Source organism: Anas platyrhynchos, chromosome 5 (genome assembly GCF_047663525.1).
Source record: "Anas platyrhynchos isolate ZD024472 breed Pekin duck chromosome 5, IASCAAS_PekinDuck_T2T, whole genome shotgun sequence".
NCBI lineage: Eukaryota > Metazoa > Chordata > Aves > Anseriformes > Anatidae > Anas > Anas platyrhynchos.
Genome location: NC_092591.1, coordinates 64,683,443 through 64,691,440, shown reverse-complemented (window position 1 = coordinate 64,691,440; position 7,998 = coordinate 64,683,443). Strand labels below are relative to the sequence as shown.

The 7,998-nt window shown below is 35.4% G+C and overlaps 1 long non-coding RNA gene across 1 annotated transcript; it reads right to left on the bottom strand.

Annotated features, from left to right (window-relative positions):
- Window positions 1-4,607: 4,607 nt before the first annotated feature.
- On the bottom strand, window positions 4,608-7,744 carry LOC140002682 (uncharacterized). The gene is made up of 3 exons (XR_011809905.1): window positions 6,536-7,744; window positions 5,794-5,923; window positions 4,608-5,271 (listed from the first exon to the last, which is right to left on the bottom strand). It is a non-coding gene; the product is annotated as an uncharacterized lncRNA (long non-coding RNA).
- Window positions 7,745-7,998: the final 254 nt, after the last annotated feature.

Sequence of the window (7,998 nt, the reverse complement as noted above, 5' to 3'; positions counted from 1 at the left end):
TACAACCAAGTCCATATAATCTTCATTCAACACTGCTGTAATGTAATCTTTCTGGATTTGCACTGGCATTGTAAAACTGCGCAAACAACTTGCTATTAATGTATAGCTACAACATTGTAGTGGTACAAACCCACATAAAACTGGTTTTGAATACATAAAATTTAAGCACTTACTAATAACCTCATTCATTCAGGTCCCTTCTAGTTTTAAAGAACACTAATATTCCTGAGGTGACAGAAATTACTGCTATTTTGTCTTATCTTGAGAGCTAGTTAATTGACTTTGTACTGGCAGATAAGTGTCATTAGCTTAGGATGAGGATGCACTAATTGTCCAAAGTAGTCAATTGCTGTAAGTAGCTTTGGCTTTCTGAAGTATTTAAAAGCCATTCAGAGATTTATTCTTGTTAATGGCAGTAATAGTTGTGAGCTAAGAGTAGAATTCGAGTATACCTCTGTCTGTTTGATATTGTAATTAGATCAGGTAGGCTGTGGTGAGTCACAGTTTATGAACCAACCTCAACCATACCATTATGGTATAGTAAACATTAACCTCCAAAGGCTAATTTCTGTGTACCTGTAATCAGCATTAAAGGTTGACCAAACAACTGTAATACCAGGCAAAGTTAATTTGTCCTAGTATTCATGCTTTATGAACTATCTGACTATGGAAAACTAACATTTATCAACATGCGAAAAAGCAGCAGATAAACCACAAAAATTCTGATCTTACTTCAGCAGTAGGTTTTTTTGGTTTGGTTTGGTTTGGTTTTGGACTTGACAAGCGTTTCATAGATAGCAATCCAGCATCCAGTGCATTATATGTGCTCATTACTCAATGGGCAATGTCACCAGTTTGAGTAAAGTCAAAGCATAGATCTTTAATTTAGGTCACTGGAATTCCTCTGATCCTGACTTTACTACCTATGAACTCTATAGAAAACTGTGAAATAAATTAGTAAAACCTAGTACAAGGACTGAAAAGCATTCAAAACCAGTAAGCCTCAAAATGAAAAGCTCCTGAGTAAAAGTTCTTAAGAGACGGTATAACTGTCTCTTAACTATAACTTAAGGACAGTATAACTGGCTGTCACTTGGGCCAGTTCAGCTGAAGGACTGGGTAAAAAACATGCTGGCAAAAATACTAAATAAAAGGGAGAATGGGCTATGTTTGAATTTAGTTTTTTAAAACAAACTCCTCTGTACTGAAAAAAAAAACGACAACAAAAAAAACTGATTGTAAAATATGGCCCCAGATACTTTCCTTTATACGAAATATATAACATGAAAGGAAAACATATAATTTTCCTTTATATGAAAATAAAAGCCAGTATAAATCATTTTTAGGAAAAAGAATTCAATGATTTATAATGAATATTTTGGTTGTTTTTTCTTTTTTACATCTGAAATTTGCTGAGAATTAAAATCTGCACCAATCCTCATTAGTTTGCAATTAAAATCTCTGCTGACATGACAGAGTAAAGTTTGAAGGAATTTACTCATTATATTCACAATTAAGAGGATTTTGAAATTTTCTCTATGGAAAGCTATGAATCATAAGCACATATGATTTACAATTCAGGCAAAATGCTCTGAATGTAGTTTCTAAAAAGCTCATTTAAAAAAAATAACGAAAAAAGAAAAAAATAGATTTCTGCCCTAAGGATTAGAAAAACATCAGGAAAATTCTCCTGTGTTAATTTTCTAGTATTGTTTTTTGTTTATAAGTTACATAACTGGACCTAGTTATTCTTTTTCCACTTAATGTTCACAATAAAACATTGGAGAACAATCAAGTCAGAAAACACTTACAGCATCAATTTTATAAACACCAAAAATAGAATCTTCAATTAATAATTTGATTTCATAAAAAAGTTATTTAGGCCTTTCCTGTCCTTAGACTTTTTTCCTTTTCAGTTTCAATGCAAAAACAAATTTTGCACTTTTCTCTCTAGACAATCTGTATCTTTCCTCCCATACTAACTCAGTATGTGCCAAAGTAAACAAGGTGACATCCCCTTAATTCTCTGCTCTTAACAGTTTAATCTAAGTATTACAGATGACCTTCCACAAAGAAAGAAATTCTGATTTGAGTCTTCATGAAGAGCTACCTAGTTTCATCCAGAAATTATGTTTATTACCAAGGAAATTCCTTTGCAGCATCAGTGGCTCAAGTCAAGAAATTTAACTGATCACAAATCAGGCCAGGCCATTCCTTGAAACTTCCTTCACCTCACATTTAAGAACAACAGAGACTGAAGTATTAACAGAAGACAAGTTAGGTAAAACTACTTCAAGACTTGGTGTAAGGGGCTTTAGGCTACACATGACCCCTCCTGGCCTGACACACATATACCAGTCCAGCAATGGTGCAGTATCTTCCTGGAAGAAAATGGCCAGCACTATCAAATAATGGCAAACACATACTGATGCAGGGCTCAGTTGTGCTTTAAGCAGCAAAAGGAGCAGAGAGTTTGCCAGTAGTCAGCATGCCCAGAAGTGGTAACATTTTTGTACCACTTTGAAACAGAGGACAGCATGCACATTGTCCTTCAAGTGGTGTAAAGTGGGTCACCATCGTAGTGACATTTCATCTTGTGTCCAGTTAACCAAGCTCTGCCACAGCAGTCAGCTGGAGAAATCAAGAAGGGGAAGTAGAAATGGAAGGGAGAGCATCTCTTAAATTCGTATGGAAGTATGGGAAGCTAGCTGTAGCCCTTTCATATCAAAAGTTTCCTGCATCGGTTCCTGCAAATAGAAGAGCCCAATCTGGTGTCCTGCTGGCAAGAAGCAGCAGTTTACCATGTAGTATTTGTACAAGTACCTGCTTACAAATGTAGTAGGTAACACTTCATTATTTGATGAATCCACTTTGAAAAAGCCTGGTCAAGGAGCTCAATCAAACAGCCACAGTGTCAATAGGCTGTGAATCCATTTTGGGCTTTACTGCATACCCACTAGGCATCCATACACAAGTTATTTTAATTCTTTAACTTGCTTTCCAAAATAAATAAAAATCTATTTTTAGATTGTAGTCTCCTTCAGCCAGGGACTACCTCCAATGTCATCACCCAACACTCACACCGTCTCAAGATATTGAAAAAAGTAACCTGAATCTGGAACTACACGTATGTTCAAGTCCAACAGGGGTTCCGATTTGAGGGCATCTAGGTGCAACGGCAAACTAACACATAGGTAATAGATACTGTTCAGTTCTGCAGTAATACTATAGTCCTGTTTTGTTCCATGTTAGACAATCACTTTGTCAGTGTGTGTGAAAGAAAAGTTGACCAGTTTGAATGAAGGCATTCGTCTTTATGATTCACATAAGCCAATTGTTTCTGCAAAGAGCTCACTACATCCTGACCATACCTTGAATCATATCAAACCCACCTACCAGAACATCACATGCACACTCCACGTTTCTTTTGAACCTCCCTGCTATCAAAGACCACGTTTAAATTAAAAAACAAACAAACAAACAAACAAACAAACACCTTTAAGATTCCAGAGTAATTACGCTAAAAGCATTTATGCTAAAGAAAGTATTATTGATTGTTGCTCATCAGCTTTCAGCTGTACTGTACAACAAAAGGAGAATTAAATTGACCTGTCTAATTACTAGGGATGCACTGAATTACCAGAAAACAGTTCAGCAGCCCATTCTACGAGGAGATATTGCAGACATGGCATTTGGCAGCTGAAGTTCAAATTAGATGCATATCAATAAGGGGTCTGTACTCATCTTCAGATAGTTTGCTTTTCACATGTCATAAGAAGTACAGCAAGCTACCGCTAAAAGCAAAAAAATAGGACTTTTATATGTAACTGCCTAATATTAGTGTAACTAAATATATTACACTGCTTAAAACTTGATCATATCCTGGAATTCTAAGATTAAAGACTTTTATTAAGAAGGTAAATTCTTTCTGAAAAAAAAAAAAAAAGAACAACAACAACAAAAAAAAACAAACTCAAAACTGAAAAGTGAACAGAATACCACCAAAATTCTAATCAATTGATACTTGGAAGGGGATTAAAAATATATATATATTCATATATTTCAAGCGTGATGTATTTGAAACCATGTCCAAGTCTCTTAATTCAGTTGCATTAAAACTTGCTACACCTAGTAAGCTTATAGACAAATTTCAAAAAGCTAAATAAAACATGACCATAGAAATAATTATATGTAGTTTGGCAACAACAACCAAAATAATAGTAGCAAATGTCAAGATTAATTACAGAAGTACAGACCTTCATCCACCAAATCATCCTGAAAAGAAAAGATTTTGAACACATTGAGAAAGAAGCCATCTGTCACGCAAAGCTTATCTTTGGGTAGGCAGAGGAATGTGCATAGGAGTCTGATTAAAATAATTCCCCCAGTAAACAATATATAGAGACTGAAAATTTACAGGACCTAAGAAAAGAGAAGACAGAAGGAATAGCTAGCAACAGACTGGTATAGTATCCTTGTTTATGCCATGAACAGCACATCTTGTGCCTCAGAAACATCTTATTTTAGTAACTTTTATATATATATATATATATATATATATGTATATGTATATATATATATTTTTTTTGTTAATAACCATGCCTGTATTGCCAGAATAACTATAAAACACTTACAGATGCAGACTGAACAAACTCAGCACAAACTGAAAACAAAAGTGATGACACAGATACATACCCTGGGGATATCAAAAATGCTGAGAGATTTAAAGAGACATACTGAGAAGGCCCTTTCTCAGTGTGTTTATTTGCTTAGTTCAGAAAGACAAGAATACACAAATTTGAGTATGTATTGAGAATCAATTGACACAAAGACAAACTCATTTACTTTCCATCCTTCCACACAAGTTTGGGATGGAAAGTCAGGCAGATGACAAAATATTTTCTGCTTGAAATATTAATCATATTAGCCTCCATTTCTTCAGCATGGCAAAGTATTTGCAAGGAAATAAAGCAGGAACAACAAAAAATCCACAAGTATTTTGGGGAGATTTTCATCCCATTTCATTGTGGTTGGACATTGGACTACCACTTTGCAAGAGTGTTGTGCTAGCATAAATGAGAGAACTCCGGTTCGCATACTTTAGCAGCTATCAGTTTTCATGTTTACTGTCATCAAACCAACATTTTCTGTGGTAGCTAGCTCATTCTGATCCACAGCATTTTTGCAGTTGACTAGTCTGATATCTGCTAGTGACAACTTCGCAAGTGATCCATGAAGCCAGCAGGTGGGCACTTGGAAGATTTATACTCACTGTTGTTGCAACAGCCAGAAACAAAATCAAAGCAAGGAACAAGTAACAGAGTTATGAGACTTTTAAAAATGTGTATAAGCAGTTCCACAGAAATTAAAATGTTTTTCTCTATTAGCAATATTGGTCAAACAGAACAAAAATTAAGCTCAGCTTTTAGAATTAACATTATATATACATTGTTCAGTTTGCATTACAATACGGTTCCATCAGATTCAAGATTCCACTTCAATTGCTTGTTAAGAGTATTATGGCATAGCTTAATGATATTGTACACCACTATCTGGGATTGCTTGAGTTGGAAATATAAAATCAGGACTAGAAGAGAGTGTGTTAAGTCAGAAGGTCAGATGTATTAGCCTAAAAAAGAGTGTACATTAGATTATCTAACCATCTCCTACAGCATGCTGCATTTCAGGTTGCACTCCATGCACATGCATTTGAAGCAGCTGACTGCCAATAGCACGTGGGAACATTCTATAGTAGAAGATCAGTTTAAATGCACTGTTTAGATAGAAACTTACAACCCTTCTGTAAACACTCCAGCAGTAACTTGCATCTTGTAATTGAAGATCAGTAAGCTGTCACACTGGCCGAGCTTCCCCCTTTTGTCAGGATACACTGGATGACATTGTACTGCTTCCACAGTCGAACCTTGCATGGTGGTAAAAAAAAGCTTTGCTGCGTTTGAGTAGCATAGGACTGACAAAAAGGTAACGAAAAATATCAAGAGCTTATACTAAAAGTAATCACACTCTCAATCCATTTCTCCTACTGTTTCTTTACGAAAACAGAGAAATGTTTCTGCATACTCAATGGGCACATCTGTTACAAAATGAGTTACCTATTTCAAATCTGCTGTAATACTAACATCAAAGCAAAAGAGCAATCTCTGAGGCAGTAGCAAAATACATTTACCAGAATCTTGGAAATGCCTCTTAAGCAGAGGCGCTATAGATTTTCTTGATTTTTTCTTTCCCTTAATTCTACATTTAAATATATCTGAAAAATCTAGCATTTACCAAGATTAGAACTAACTTGATGTTAATGGTTAGGATTCCACTATCAGTACTTTAAAAAACAAAACAAAAATAACTTTGTTTCAAAACTGTTCTTATCCAATGAATATGCTCCATCTATGCCCCAATATTATAATATCCCATTACACATTATACAGCTAGATTTCAGAATTAATAGAGAAACTGGCCCTCAATTTTGCCACAGGCTTGCAATTTCAGAGTCTCAAATCAAAACTTCACATCATACCTTCTTAAGTGAAATGCCATTTTTCTTGTTTGTCCCCTCACAATGCAGGAAGTAATTATTCTAAGACACTGAAGTTGTGAAAACTCACAGCAAGTTGAACTTCTCTCACTTTGCAGGCATTTAGGCTCATAATTTACTCATTATTGATGCTTTTCACGTAGATTGATAAGGAATAAAACAGAACATAACATGAAGAATGGACACCCACACACCAGATTCTTTGAGAAAAACTGAAAGAACTAGCACAATTTAGCCTATGGAAAATAGGTTTAGAAGACTCTGGAGATATTCAAGGCCTGTCTGGACGCCTACCTGGGTAGCCTGCTCTGAGGAACCTGCTTTGGCAGGGGGGTTGGACCCAATGATCTTTCAAGGTCCCTTCCAACCCCTACAGTTCTGTGATTCTGTGACATAACTATCTTCAAGTATTTAAAAAAAATGCTGCAAAAAGAACTCCAGCCGTACAGCGGGTATGACAAAAAATAGTGAGATGAAATTTCTTCATGAATGATTGATTTTGGACTTTGGGAGAAGTTTTCTAATAGTGAAGCTGCAAAAGAGCTGCTCTGTTTCCTGCGGAAACTCTGGGATGTCTATAGGTCATCTCAGAAAAGATGATAAATTCCTGTATGGAATGACACTAATCTGGTTGAATTATGCAACTGGTTTTGAGCTTTTCCAAATCAGTCGATCTGTAAGGTAACTGACAAACTGCTTGTGACAAAACAGATACACGTATATCTTTCATCAAAATGAAGTTAAGATTCCAGATGTTTTTTACATGTTCTTTTATTATTCATCCTTGCTTCCCTTTTGACCTGATTTCATGTATAGAAATTAATGTGTAAGAGCTAAAAACAAAACAAAGCAAAACAACCAATAATAGTTATACTGCACAACCAGTTTTAAAGAACAGACTAAATTATCTTTTGAATTCTCCACAATCTTTCAGCTGTCTCTAATTACAACCTGTTTACAGATTCAGAAGCAAGAAAAAAAATCCCAAATTCATTAGCTAAATTATTCCCTTTGGGTAATTCATTTAGCATAAGCATAAAAACATGCTTTTTAAATTGAAAGAAAACTAAAGTTTTAGAATATGTAGATGACAAAAAGTTACCAAATACCTCTATTTCTTGACAAGCTGGATTCTAAACCAGATCGCTTGGATTTATTCCACTTTCTATTTGGCCTGTGTGGATAACAGCACGCCTTATGGACGAAGATTTAATCTCTTTTATAAAAAGAAAGAAAACAAAACAAAGTAATAGCTTTTGTCCCCATTACCATCACTCCTTATATGTCCATGAGCTTTCCAAATGACATTAGAGAAGGTACCATGGCATCAGACAGCAACTGCTAAGCCTTGATCTAAGGGCTGGCTCATGACCAAGCCCTCTGACCTTAAATAGAGTCTGGATAATCCTATGCACCTCTCTGACTGCCAGAACCAGTTGTTCCCT